Source organism: Ambystoma mexicanum, chromosome 5q, assembly GCF_040938575.1.
Source record: "Ambystoma mexicanum isolate Mex_15411 chromosome 5q, UKY_AmexF1_1, whole genome shotgun sequence".
Taxonomy (NCBI): domain Eukaryota; kingdom Metazoa; phylum Chordata; class Amphibia; order Caudata; family Ambystomatidae; genus Ambystoma; species Ambystoma mexicanum.
This window is the reverse complement of record NC_090933.1, coordinates 1,022,501,776-1,022,517,130: the sequence shown is the minus strand read 5'-3', so window position 1 is coordinate 1,022,517,130 and position 15,355 is coordinate 1,022,501,776. Positions and strand designations below refer to the sequence as shown.

At 46.6% G+C, this 15,355-nt stretch overlaps 1 protein-coding gene across 3 annotated transcripts in view; it reads left to right on the top strand.

The window, feature by feature from the left end:
• TRPS1 (transcriptional repressor GATA binding 1) overlaps nt 1-15,355 on the top strand; it is an 832,359-nt gene that overhangs the window by 388,604 nt on the left and 428,400 nt on the right. The window lies entirely within an intron of this gene.

Here is a 15,355-nt window from a genome sequence, read left to right as displayed (position 1 = left end):
TACGAGTTTGATTTAGGTACTTGCGCAAGTTCATAGTCATTGAACAGACATGGCATACATTAAATTCCGGCAACTCCTGACTCTAATCTCACCTCTGTAGCACTATGGGCAGGGCACACAGTTATTATATCCTGAACGCTTTTGTGATCTCTCTTAAGTGGTGCCAAGTATTTCATATTTAACATACTGCATGCAAGTACAGATGGAGAGTGTGTTTTGTATACTATAATCCCATGAATTGCATGCACATTGAAAAAAATAATTCTACATTTTTCTGACACACCTGTAACTGTAGATGTCACACACGAACTTCATAAGCCACAAGGTGGCAGCATTTGGTTATGGACGTCCACATAAAGATGCATTTTTGTTGGGCATTCTTTGGTTTTAACGGGGTTAATCACGTGACCAAACACTTTTCACCCTCTTTAAGGGGCACACTTAGTGGGTCAAAATGCACCCGGTCATTGAAAAAAATGTATAAAGACAAAGTGAACTTAGAGAAATTGCAATGCTTTTTCAAAGATAACAAACATTGCGAACCTGGAGGAGTCAAGTATAGGTGTTATATTGTATTTGCATTTCTCCTCTTGACGTAAAACTGGGAAATATTCGACAATGTCAACTGTAAGCAAGACATTTGTATGACGTTTTGCTCTGCCTGGAAGACTTTTATTGAACTTGAATTTCAATTCTTATCAAACATGTGTTGTGTAGTATATGTGCTACCTGACAAATTACTGAAAGGAGTATTGTGTATTGCTGCAGTGGATAATGAATACATTTATATGCAACAACTCGTTTGTAATGATTCTACAAACTGTGTTGCCATTAATAATACTCTAGGGAAGGTTTTCTTTACAGTTCTTTTTTAGTTTTGGCTAAAGGTTTGCAAGGTCAACTTGGCCAAAATACTAATAGGAAGTGGGTGCTTTCCCCTTCCTGTAAAGCTGCAGAGTAGTCCAGTTTGCTGTTTCTGTCCTTTAGAGGATTCCCCCAATGAGGGATTTGTCTAACCCTTTTATGACAGTGGCCCTCATTACGACCCTGGCGGAAAGCAACTGACCTGACCGCCATAGCGTAAATAGCGTTTCCGCCATTGCACGACGGAGTAAAGTGCGGCTAATTCTGACCCATCGGGCACGAGCACTACGCCATGGCGGAAGTGCAAAGTCCGCGATGGCGGAAATGTCCCCAAAACGCCCCTCACCGCCGTCGTACGGCGACCTAGGTGCAATTCCGCCACCCATCATAGCGGTCACCGTAATGAGCGGCAATCGGAAAATACGGTGACCGTAAATATACGGAAACGGAAGCAAAAACATGGTCCCGGAACGGGAAACAGCACGCCGTACACCTATAAAATCAGAATTTCCACACAACCATTAAAAATACTACCCTGAGACACATCCCAACCCGTCATCCACCCTAGTGAAAACAATAACAATGGGAAAAGTAGCGAAAAAAGCGTGCGACCGCAAGCGGCAGGTCCACTTCTCCCGTGAGGAACTCACGGTGCTCACAGAGACCCTCCAGGAGAATGCTGCCGTCGTCTTCTCGACGCAAATGACCAGGACGGCACTTGCGAACAAGAAGGCCATATGGGCCCTGGTGGCACAGCGGGTAAGGGACCGCACCCCGCAACCCACAGCAATGCAGAAAGCGATGGGACGACTTGCGGATACGCGTACGGAGCATACTATCCGCCAACCGTAACATTGCCACAGCTACCTGGGGAGGATCGGAATCACCCATCAAGTTGACCCCCTGGGAAGAAATCTGTGCCTCCACCATTGGAATGGAGACGATAGAGGGAGTCGGAGGGATGGAGAAAGGAGTGCAGACATCCGAAGAATCAGGTAGGTGTCCCAAATAAAACAATGCTAAAACCACAATGTCCAATCATGTGAAGTACCATGTGTCCACATAGTGCAACAGAAACACATGTCCAGGAGAACGTCCACATACATTGGCCTGATAGCGCACATTAAAAGTCAAATTAAATAAATAAATAATTAAAATTCCTAAAAACACCCTCTACACGTGCAGCAGGCACCCCCTAACTGCAGGCTGCAAAACAACTGCACCCTCAATCCACACAAAAATGAAACCACCTCCAAGGCCCTGACCCAAATCACCCTCAGGTACCACCCCAATGCATGTGATACATTGCCATTACAATTTCCACAGACCCATAAATAACGCTCGCCCTCCTTTACTCCACCACAGGGTCCGATTCAAACGACGAGCTCCAGGACACCCCTACCAGCACACCTGCAAGGAGGGCCAAGACCAACGGCCAAAGACCCTCCACCTCAGCTGCACGGATCAAGACACGGCAGCAGCACAAATCAAGTGGCAGCACACAGGAGGGGACTTCAACAGGCACCCCAGCAGCCAGCATGGCCACAACAGCACCACCACAGGCCCCCCCAATGGATGCCACAGAAGGCACTGCTTCTGGTGGCAGCAGCACCATAGGTGACACTGCATTAATGGTAGCATGCTCCGACACAGAAAACGGTGATGTCGATGTAGGATCCATCCATGACCTGTCTCAATCCCCCTGTTTGTTTCATCCCGTACACCATGAGGATACCACGCAGGGGCACCCACAAGACGACGACTGGCCATCCCCCACAAGCCCTGTGTCAAGGCAACATGAGGTGATCAGCCCCTCTGTGACACCACCGCAAATGACCATGGCCCAGCAGAGGCAACAGTCCCTCGACCAGGTGATCGTGCAACAGCAGCAACTGGCCACGCTCCTCAAGGACCATGCTGATGAATGTGGGGGTACTAAGGCAGCCATAGAAACATGTACAGAGACACTAAGGGCACAAATGGAGAGAAGCACCGAGAGCCTGAGAGTACAAATGGAGAGAAGCACCGAGAGCCTGAGAGTACAAATGGAGAGAAGCATCGAGAGCCTGAGGGGGGAACTGCATGCGACGTCCAAAGACGTATGTGCTGAACTTGCCGCTGTGCGCCGTGTGCTCACTGAGCTCTCACAAACCCTTAGGGACATGCATGGACGTGAGCAGGCAGAGACATCATCCGTTGCAAGTTCCGTCCAGGGCAGCCCCCAACGTAGATCTGGGAGGAACCTGCGCTCCACAGGCAGGGGTGCCCCTGATACCCGGAGAGGGGGCTTGCAATAGCGTCTGCCCACTGACAATGAGCATCCTTGGACACTGGTGTTCGGGGGGGAGGTAGGAGGGTGGAGGGGGTGTGTTGGGCTTACTTGGGTGGCGGGTCGATGGGGTGTGTAACATAATTTCACATATGCTATAAACATTTCACAATCATCCAATGAGATGTGTGGACATTGATCTTTGTGTACGAGGCCATTATAGGCGTACAGTCCATATTGTGCATGTTCCAGACACACACAGTGCCACAAGTCCCGTGTCCATGTATCAGCCACCAGGCGTGAGTGCTAGAAGCATGAATCTATGATAATCTGACGAATTTCACGGCCCTCCTGTGTCTCGCGGACTCCTTGAGGTGCTGCCACATCCCCACCCTCATCATGACCATATTCAGGTGCTTGCAGTTCTGCGTCAGGGGGCATGGGCACATTTCTACGTACGCACATGTTGTGTAGCATGACACATGCCATGACCATCTTTGCAACCTTCTCATGGCGGTACAGGAGTGCACCGCCAGACCTGCTGAGGCAGCAGAAACGACCCTTCAGTAGGCCGAATGCCTGTTCTATGACTACACGGGTACGTGAGTGGGCATGGTTGTAGTCCTCCTCATGCTGGTTCTGTGGGTTCCGGAGTGGTGTAAGGAGCCATCTCTTCAGTGGATACCCGGCATCACCTGTATGTGGACAATAAAGGATGTTTGAGGAATGACATTGCTACGTAAGCACCCCCCCCCCTTCCTGCCAGGTCATTGCCGCATCACATATCCCACATTATCATGCATGAAATGAGACTCACCGAGTAGCCAGGATCTGTTCCCTGCGTGTCGCTCCATGTAGCGTGGTATTGTAGAGTTCCGTAACACCATGGAATCATGGGTTGATCCAGGAAATCGGGCACAACAATGTGTAATGATCCTGTTGGAGTCACACACCATTTGTACATTAAGAGAATGATATTGTTTTCGGTTGCGGTACTGGGCCTGCATGGCATGTGGGACAACCAGTTCCACATGGGTGCAGTCGATGACACCAATGCAACCCCGTATGCCGGCAAGTGCATGGAATCCCACTTTTGTGTTCGTAATTTCCTGCTCCGAGCGTGGTAGAGAGATGTAGTCGTCTGCGTGCTTCAGGAGGGCATCGAGCACTTGCAATAGTGTCCGTGACAACAGTGGCTGTGAAATGCCATGCAACTGTCCGACTGTGTGCTGGTAGGTGCCTGTGGCCAGGAAGTGGAGTACAGACACCACCTTCAGTAGGGGTGGGATGGCGGTTGGGCTATCTATCATGCTGACAAGGTCAGCGTGTGTCATGTCCACAATGGCGGTTATGGTGTCCCGGTCCAAACGGTAGAGGGTGTGGATCTGCTCATCAGTGAGGTTGAACGGATGTGCTCGGAGGCGTGGGATTGCGGGCTGCCTGCGTGGTGGTAGTGGCTGTGCTGGTGGGCCTTGCTGGCCCTGCCTTGCCCTCCTCCTCCTCCTGCGTCTCCTCTGTGCGGCCGGTTGTTGTAGTAGTTGGTGTTCGTCTTCTTCTTGAAGTTGGAGTACTTGCAGTGCTATCAGGTCCCCCAGGGCCAACATCGCTAGTCCTGCCGGTAGCATTTTGGAGTGGGTGTGGTTGTGGGAGGGGGTTGGGTGTGCAATTTATGTTTTTTCACGCAGTATAGCCTCCACCTGTGGTGATTCATTCCACCTGTGCAAGCTGCAATCCCCTTTGGGCGAGCACGTCCCGCACACAACGCTGCAATTCGACGCATGGCATCTTGCTATTACAATCATGTATTTCATCCCGATGGCAGTGAGGTATTGGTTCATATGTTAATTCAGCTATGGTCCCATTGTTTCACATACTATCTTTGCAGTCGGGAACAAACTTGTGAAGGGTCAGTGGAATGTAGTACTCGATTAACGGTGGACCCTCATGCAGCACTGTACCGCGGTTCACCGACGGGCGGGGCGTCCCATTTGTGAGTGAAGCCAGTTGCCATTTTCACACACTGCCGCACTAAATGGATGGATTTGTGATTTCAAGCGGTCACAGATGCCTTTTCGACGTGATGTTGCAAATGAGGAATTCGAAGGACAGCGCTTTCGGTTTCCAGCTAGCGGCGAGGAGACGCCCACAGGTCTGACTGCAGATATAAAGTTCTATTGTTTAATGTCCTTGGGACAGGGGCCATGGCGAGAATGCAATGATTGATATGAATAGTATGGGATGCGCAATAGCGTAGTGGAGGATAAGGCAGGACGTTCCCAAATACATGTTACTTCACAACACTAGAATTCCGGCCTGGAGCACAGTGGATTTTGCAGACTGCATTACGCACAGACTCAATGGAAATTTCAAATGTTATGTGAGTAAATAATCAGGCGTTTTTATACCGGGATGAGGGAATGATGTATGGATGCATGGACAGATGATTTAATAGAGAGTCTGCCATGTACATTGCTTTTTGGAATCTATCCACTTCCCCTGCGCTATGTGATGCAGGGCTGCCATAGTGGGACCATCGTCTATCTGCCCTTGTTGAACCCTCCCTGTCTCGACGCGCCTTCAAACACTTGTGTCTATGCACGTTACTAATCCCATCTAATGGATTCTGTTTTAACAGACGCATGCACACAAACACTCGTTTGTAATAGTGTTTTCACCTCGATTTATATAGTTATGATTCGCAAGTGATTTTTGGGTGCGAATAATCCTTTTGAGTGGGCTAGCATGCATATGGCTGTGGATTTAGTGTGATCTTTGAAGTGAGTAATTCAAATGGAGTTCTGATGCCCATACTATTCTTTTTCATTTCATTTGGGTGACAGGTATCTCCTCCCCTTTTGCCGCTGCCATCTGTATGCCACTCCTGCAGATGGCTTTTACTCCCGACACCTGCTGCTTCGTGTTAATCAGTGGAGCACCATTACGATCTTATGGGACGATCGCCAATGGCCCACATGCCCTTACGCAGTACTAGTGGCTAGGAGCAACATTTCGACCTTTCAGCTGGACTAGTGCCTACCTAATGGGACGGCCCTGCGGTTCTAGGCGCTTCCATGTTGCCTTTTTGAACGTGAATGTAGCCCCTGTGTACCATGAAGGAACAGGGCGTCACACAAGAAGAAGCTGGTCATTTATTGCGGATGCAGCCCACAATAATGAGATATATTTTGGAGTTCATGACCTAATAGCTGTATGGGCCGGGTGATTTTGTTGTGCATTAAATTTTGATTATGATATTGACCGTGTAGCGTTATTCTTTGCAAGTAATGTAGCATATTCCTATTTGTGGAGCGATGTATTGTGAGAAGATCTGCTTTGGGTTCTGGCTTCTGAGTATAGTTGCGTGGTACTGTACTGGGCGCGTTTGCCTACGAAGGCCAGTAAGGTCAGGGATAGGGGCTGCCATTATGTCTGTTTTGATGATGTCATGCTCATGGGAGGGGGATTAGCTTTTGTGTAACAGATGCCGGTCAGCCAGGTGGATTGGTGGAATGATGTGATTATCAGAATATGGCTGGTCACAGGTGCCTGTGTTTGCGTGCGTTTCTTGGAGGGAGACTGAGGTCATGTCCATTGGAATAGCTTCTGTATTCGTGCCATCTGTGCCCTGCAGCTCCCATTGGCCCCTCTTGAGATGAGCCTGGCTGCTCAGTCACTCTGCCAACTTGTGTGGTACATGCTTATGCTGATGGTTGGTTTGTTTACTGGCAGGAGTACAGGGCTGGTGCAGTCTCACTCAGGATACTGCTTTGAATGTTGCCTTACACTGGTGTCAAGCGATGGGGGGCCTGTTTTTGTTTGTCTCAGTTTTCAGTTCATGTTGCTGTACTTGAAGCTTCACATGCCTGTGCTGCATCAGTACGGCAATGGTGCCATGGCTAATATGGATGGCCACTCACAAGGCACTTGGAGCCCCTACATTCATTTGTTCGTTGGCATGCATGGGTGACTTGTACATTTCACTGGAGTTGTGCAATGTGGCCAGGGAGTGGTGTACAGGCACTCAGTAGGGCCTTTTACGGTTGGTTCGCGATGCCGTACTTCTCACCATGGCGGAATGGTACTTTCCGCCATGCTTGATGGCGTTAGGTACATGTCCGGTAGGGTCAGAATTCCTGTACCGTTGCGCCATGGTGGTAATTACGGTTTTGCATGGCGCGCGTGCGCGTACTTGGTGCAGTTAGCATTGGCGTTCACTACGGTGTCGCTAATGGCATCGTACTTTACGGTGACGGGTCATAATCGCACCGAGCGCTATTCGATGGCGGTATTGCATTTCCGCCATCGTTTTTCGATTTCCGCCAGGGTCGTAATGAGGGCCAGTGTCAGGCCCACCCTGACTTCATGACTGCTACACTCACTGCATTTATAACACTAACGCTGGTCCCTCTTTCCGTACGTGGCAAGAAAAGTGCACAGATTGAAAAAGTAATTTGGATTGTCTGCGCCGTAGTTCTGCCCCCTATTTGAGCTGCTTTTCACTTCCGGAAGATAGCCCTTGCTGCACTTGTTTGGGAGGGGTTACAGCAATCAGCCAGATGTAGGGCTGAGGGACTTTCATTGGAAAGGGGACGACAAGGTAAATTGGAATTAAAAAGAGCAGACTGTCCTGTTGCATCAGAGCTTCCAGTGCTGACTCCTGCTTGGTTAGGGTTGTCTGGTTGCTTGGGACCATTAATCCATTCCCTTGTGACAGAGCCATTGAGCACTGGGGGTGGGGCTTTCTTTTCTGGAGCGGTGCTTCTCGGCAGTGAGTCATTCACAGTGGTGTGTGCGTGTAGGGGGCATTTTTGAAATGTTTGACCAATTAAATAATGGGAATACACGGTTGTTAACATGCAAAGACTCCTTGCCTTAGACGGATACACTTAGAGAGTAGGCTACATGTGCAGAATTCTCTGATTGTTCCATGCTGGATGGATTGGCTCTTCCAGTCGTTGTGTCTCCTCCTTGTTTATAATTGTGCCAGGCTGCATAGAGTGGAGCAGGAATGGGTGGCCTGATGTTGGGCACCTTGACTGCTCTGCATATGCCATTCCTATGTGATTGCTTATGGAATAAAATAGAACTGCATGTCCTATAAAATATGTATATTGCATGTTTACTTTGGCTTCAGAGAACATATGTACTTCATGCCCACTTCATATGTTATATGTCAATGTTTACATGTGTACCTTTTGTAATGATTCTTCTCATGAATTCGTTCTAAGTGTGTGTAATCTCCTGTGCCTGGCATGTTCCTGCCCACCCTCACAATTCCTCCCCACCCTCACAATTCCTGTTTTCCTATGTTCTTGCACATAGTCATGCAGCTCTGGTGGCAGATCTTGAATGGGGCAGGAGTGACCAAAGTAATGGGTATAAATGCATCATATCAACACATTAGTTTAAATATTCCTGGCACCACTGTCATATAACACTGTAATTTTCTTAGGGTTCCATCGCTATTCTCAGTCATGTTCACTAATTCAGGGGGAATATTAATTAACCCTTCAAAAAATGTACGAGCACTGCCAATGACCTTGAATGATTTAGAATTCGAGTGCCCCCTCACAAGGCCCCACACGTCTTGAGCCTCATAACTTCCTCTGCCACTCTGTGGTAAGGACACAAAATGTCAACTGTTTACATCAGTGCAGGGCAGATGGCAGACTGAGAAGAGACACTCGTGAAGAGTGTAGGGAGAGGGCTGTAAGTAGGAGGGCCGGAGTGCAGACACCATGGTGACAGTTGGGAGAACTGGGTATGAGTTGCAAGAGTGGATGAGCAATTGCGAGTTTGGAAACCAGGGCTTGCATAGTGGAAGTACCCAGTCGGAGGAGTAATGGGATGATGGCTGTCATTCGAGAAGCATGTTAGTATGTTTCATCATGAATTAAGTGATATGATCAATTGAGACAATAGATACAAGTTAAATGTAAGTGACTAAGGGTTCGGGAAGGCAGGCATTGGCCAACTATATTATTATAACACGTTACAGTAGTGAAAATGTTGGTCACCTTAATGCAAACTGGACTTCAGCAGAATGAAACATTTCTAGAAACAGTAAAAGGACACTAGATGACAAATATCTCCAACAACCATACAGCGCTATGTTTTCATGGTTTTCTAGATGTTAGTGTGTGCTTACTGAGTACTTATTCATGCACAGCGGTCGATTGGAGGTGCACTGGTAAATGTTCATAACCTCTCTAAGTTACATTAGTGTTCAGTGGATAGTTATTGTAGGTTGGGAGTAGTGATGGTCTGGCCCATGTCACTGCCATGTTCTAACAGGGCCAACCGGGAGTCACCATTCTCTTTGCTGCACTTATCTGGGGACATGCAGGGTGACGGAACAGTCCCCTCATGGTCTAGTAAAGTTGAAGAGCAGATGGCACAAGTGCTGTGGCAAATGTTCTGCCACCTCTCCTCCTCCTAATTGCCACCAGGAAAAGTTAAGTCATTTATGAGGGCCAGGAGTCGAGCACTTCTAAAGTCATCATTATGGCTGTGTGGGGAACTTCTAAAGACACATCTTTCACCGAACAGGAGAGTGCCATGTGCCATTGTTTTCCACCTTGTCTATTCCTGGTGCCACCTAATACACGGTCTGGCAGGAGCGTCAGAATGTGCACGATCTGGCTTCTGATGGAAAGAGAGTTACTGCTCCAGAGGAGAGAATCCTTTGGTGATATGCAAGCAGTATAAAGGCACTTACAAATGCAAATTGCATTTTGTGAAAGACCGCATTCCTTAGGGTTTGGGGAATGTGTGGGCAACCTACAGCCAGTAAGTCTATATCGAGAACCATCTATGTCATAATGTACCAAGTCATATGAGCACATGGAGATTGGTATTGACTCCTCTCAGCCAATCATAATGTTCAGAGTGCAGTCAATAACTAGTGTAATTGTCTGCATTCTGGACATACTGACTTCAAAATCAGAGAGGGAAAAAATAATGCTTTTTTCCGGCAACGTTTCTTTCAGCAAGACACTTTCTCTATAGGAGGACCTAATTTTTCACTGCAACATCCTATTTAACATACCAAAGAGAAAGCTAAAACATGAGGAAATGCATTCAGTTTCTTATAGAGAAACCGTTGACTTTCACACAATAGCTAATGAATGCTCAAGTCAAACCCTCTGCAGTTTTACCCAGTTTGCAATTGAAATGCTTAACGGATGAAGACAAACTTGTTATTTAAATACTACAAAATGAAACCTCATTTAGTTTATGGAATTTCTTGATTTGCTTTCTCATTATTAAACTAATGTTCTTTACTCTGCTACCAAAACTCTGAATCATTATTTGCTAGTACCACTACAGACTTTGGGAGGAGTCATTATCATTTGGGGGAAATCACCCTCCCCAAAGTCTTGCCCTCAGCTTCAACTCACACCATTATTTGGTGGCGGGTCGTTATCCCGCTATAATGACCTCTCATTCGGTCCATAAGGCTATAATAAAGGATGCTACTTAGATTGCACCAGATGCATTTGTATTGTTTGGAAGCCTCCGGGACATCTTGCTGCAACACTGAATGAGAATAATAGTTCAGCACATGGGGCCCTTGCCACAGTGCCTATATGTGCAACTGTGCATTGTCTTGCTGCAAAGGATTTTGGTGTTTCTCCTACAAAGAAGAATGAAAGCATCCTCCTAACATACATTGTGAGTTCCATGAACACCCACACATGTGTGGTGCTCATTTTGTCTCTGGCACTTCTTAAGGCATTTCCTTCAGACCCTCGTGACATCCAGTGAAAGGTTCCCCAGATGAAAGAAAATGTGAGACCACTTCTCCATTTTGCATTTCCTGGCCCTCCACAATTCCTCGGTGCAAATGTGTCAATTGAAAGAGCCTTTGTCTGGGCCAAAAGACGAATCCACATATTTTTTGTAGCTTTGCCTTCCATCTTTGATATTTTCTAAAAAGCCCTGTCCAGCGACAAATCAATTTGTTATGGACGCTTAGAAGAGGTTTCAAGCAGCGTCCAGAGCCTTTCAAAATAATAAATAAATGGTGCCCCTAAGGGGAAGCTGAAAATGTATTCATGAAAAAAGAATGAATTTTAGGACACTCACTTATTAAAGGTACAACTGGGTGTGCACATTGCAGGGGTGTACGTATCTTTTTCTATCTTTACAATATTGACCAAATACTGAGAGTTTGCACAGGTGAGTGGGGGAGGGCAGGGTGTTACATGGAGAAGATTTTAAAATGAATTAGAAGCACTTATCAACAATTATTTCAGCCAAATTAATACATGATTTACAACAATAGTGAATAAAACACATCCTGAAATGGTTTCGAAACCTTATGACTTTTGTTCACACCCGTGGCATACAAAGCAGTGTGTAGACAGTATTTTAAAAAGGCCCTATTCCTTCATAATTTTTAGGTAGTTGTTTTTATTCTAAAAACACATATGGCAAGCAAACATTCTGATAATAGAGCCAATTCCTTTTTGGAGGGATGTTCCAGATTTGGATCAAACATCGAATCTGGATTAATAACTTGTGTGATAGATTTCAGGACATGACTAATGTGTGTGTTTTATTTCTTGAGTGTTCTTGTTGCTGCCTCTTGTTCATTCAGTATGGCATTCCATGAGTAAGGCATGATATGTATAATGAGTGCAGATAATATGACATAAGGAAGGGAAGAAGCAGTTGCTGCCACAAGGAGTGTTCACCCAATACATTGAATACAAATATGCTGTCAGTGTTACTGTGGTCATTGCGTATTTTACTTGTTTGACTACATATGCGGTAGAATATACACTGTAACATTTCCAATATCTTCTCTATATCATTGTTCTTTAAGCTTCCCTCCTCTGTCTCCTCTGCTTTCTATCTCATACCTGACTGTCTGCTATTCAGGTCTGGTGCACTGCTACCGATCTCTGCTTTAATGCCAGTAAGAGCGAGATCCTTCTCATTGGGACTCCAGCTCCTTCCTTTCCCTCTGCCCTCCATGGGCCCACTCCCATCACCCTCCGGTGAGTCAAAAATCCTTGGTGTCATTTTCAACTCCTCTCTCTCCTTCTCTCCTCACATCACAGACCTTGCCAAGAAGGCTCACTTTCAGCTTCATCTCAACAGAGGCATTCTTCCTTTACTCATCTTCCCCAAGAAACCCAATGTCTCCAGATCTCTGGTCCTCTCCAGGCTGGACTACTGTAACAGCCTCTTCCTCAACCTACCTAACTCCTTCCTTCGCCCCCTTCAACTAATCCAGAATAGAACTGCAAGACTTATCCTTGGCCTCAAGCACAGGGACTGCATCTCTCCAACCCTAAAATCTCACCGCTGGCTCCGCGTTGGGCGAGGATCAAATTCAAAACCCTCATCATCATCCATGAGGCTTTCTGGGGTCTGGGGACCCGCTACATCCAACTCTCTCTCCCTAAATACCTCCCTGCTAGAGCCCATGCTTCTCCAAGCAGAGAGTGGGAGGTAGATCTCGCTTCTCCATTGGTTCCTCTCGCTGGAATGGCCTCCCTGCCCCGCTCAGACTTGAGCCAGATCTCCTTAAGGTATGGAAGCTTCTAAAGTCCCGACTTATCTCTTCTGACTTTTCTCTCCCACTCCCCTGATAATTTTCCCCCCTCTACCTCTTGACTGGCTGCCTGTTCTTACAGGACACGAGGCCCTGCCCCACCAGCACTTGGTCTCCTTTACCCCCCACCCCAACCTGCACTTGCCCTTCTGGGCTCGCTCCCCCAGCACTTGCCTGGCGGGGTCTGCACCCCCTTATCCCCTCCAGCCCATTCCTTGCACTTAGCATGTGGAGCTTTCTGCCCCTGCACTCTCTCCTTACTGGGCCCTGTTCACCTGGGCACTCACTTAACCCTCCGGCACTTCCCACCTCCCCCACTCCCCTGCACTTCAATTACTGCACTTGCCTTGTTGCGCCTAGAAACACATTGGGCCTGATTCACAGAGCCTTTTTCAATGTCATTGCTCGATTATAAAAAGCTTCTGTGAGTCAGGCTCACTGTGTATAGGCGTATTATAAACACCCAAATAAATAAATAAATACAAATAAAATATACCATACTTTGGAAGAGACAGAGGGGCCGATTCATGGAGCAAATGTGCGCCGAAATACGTGGCGCAAGCTGGCGCGCGCGCAATTTGTGCGCCAGCCGCGTGCGCCACTTCTGCGCTTGATTCCATGAATTACCCCCAGAGTTGTGTGTTACACATATCAAATAGAAATATTGGTAGGAACTATTTTCACAATAAAGGCTCCTTACATGTAAGAAGTTAAAATAAGAAAGAAAACGTTTTAACCCACACCATCCATAACAATTATAGGGGGATTTTGGCATGAATATTTTATCAGTGAACAAATTAAATTAAATACACACTACATTTGATAGGTGATAAAACACAAACAAAACACAGAACAAGGCAACTATTCACTTCAGTCATACCACAAACATACTTAATCTTCATTCCTACTAAACTAGGCTGCTGTAAAATTAAACAATCAGGCTTAGATTTACAATTCTTTTGTCGGAAATCGATTTTTTAAAAGTTATCCTCCAATTCATTACTGCTTTTATTATTTTGAAACATTATTTTTAAGACTAACTTGAAGTGCATAAGTATCATTAGCACCCGGAGCAGGTCGGTAGCCAATCAGATTGTTAAAAAAGGGGGCAGAATCTCACAATAAAAGCCAGCAAGCGCAGTACTGCTCACACCCACTGAACCTCTTCCCTCACTGACCTCCTTAAATCCCTGCTGTCTTCCCCTATTCCTCTCGCCTCCTACCTGCCAGTTGCATTGATACCATGCCACTTTTCACAAGGCACTGGGCTGCTATGGAAACAGAAGAGTAGTTCCACATGGAGCCCTATCTTCCAGTTCCATGGCGGCCATGTTAGTGAGTATATATTTGAAAGAATGGTCGACCATGAGACCACCTTGGGTCATAAATCTGCAATCCTAATAGCGATAATCACTGCTGATTAGGAAAGTTGAACCGGTCTACTAATTTTTAGAATTTCGAAAATTATTTTATGAAATTGTTTGTATCTTTTGGAAATTTTGCAGTACTAGCAAAATCTAGATAACACCATTTGTAGAGTTATGTTACCCTGTAAGATTAATTTAGAGGGCAAAACGGATACCTGGCTTCTAAGATTTGATGAACTATTTTCAAATGAGATAATGATCACATTGGGAAACTTTCAGTGCGCTGCTTTAAGTGTCTGAGTGTGAAACACTAGGGAGTTTTGCAGTGGTGCTGCTGATGGATCATTTGATCTTTAAATTATTAGGCCAACAATTTAGTGAGTACTCTACTTTAAGGTTTAAGGCCCATTCAGATATTCCATAGCATCCCAAGGGTTTCCTTTTGTTATAGTACCTTAAGTTCAAAATTTAGGTTTTGATGAACCATAAAAAATAGAATGTTTGGGAACAGGCCCAATGTATTGCAGTAAACTTGTAGCATGCACACAGTGCAGTTTGCTGTGCTCTCAGGGCCTCATTTTGTCCCCAGGGCGGAATCTGAAGGAAAGCGCCTGACAGCCACTGTATGATGAGCTGCTGGGCTCAGGAACATGGATGTACTCAGGGTGTCAGTGCCTCACTCAGCATGTTTTCCAACCCTCCTTAATCTCGGCTGTTCGCACATGTGCACACATTGGCAATCAGTGATGACGTCGACCCTGTACTAACAAGGCAAAACACCACCTGCTTCAATCTTCATTTAGCTGACACTTCACCCGCATGACTCCAATCCCTCCTTCATTCAGCTAACACTTCACCCGCATGACTCCACTCCCTCCTTCATTCAGCTAACACTTCACCCGCATGACTCCACTTCCACACTTCACCCGCATGAGTCCACTCCCTCCTTCATTCAGCTAACACTTCACCCGCATGACTCCACTCCCTCCTTCATTCAGATAACACTTCACCCGCATGACTCCACTCCCTCCTTCATTCAGCTAACACTTCACCCGCATGACTCCATTCCCTCCTTCATTCAACTAACACTTCACCCGCATGACTCCACTCCCTCCTTCATTCAGATAACACTTCACCCGCATGAGTCCACTCCCTCCTTCATTCAGCTAACACTTCACCCGCATGACTCCACTCCCTCCTTCATTCAGATAACACTTCACCCGCATGACTCCACTCCCTCCTTCATTCAGCTAACACTTCACCCGCATGACTCCACTCCCTCCTTCATTC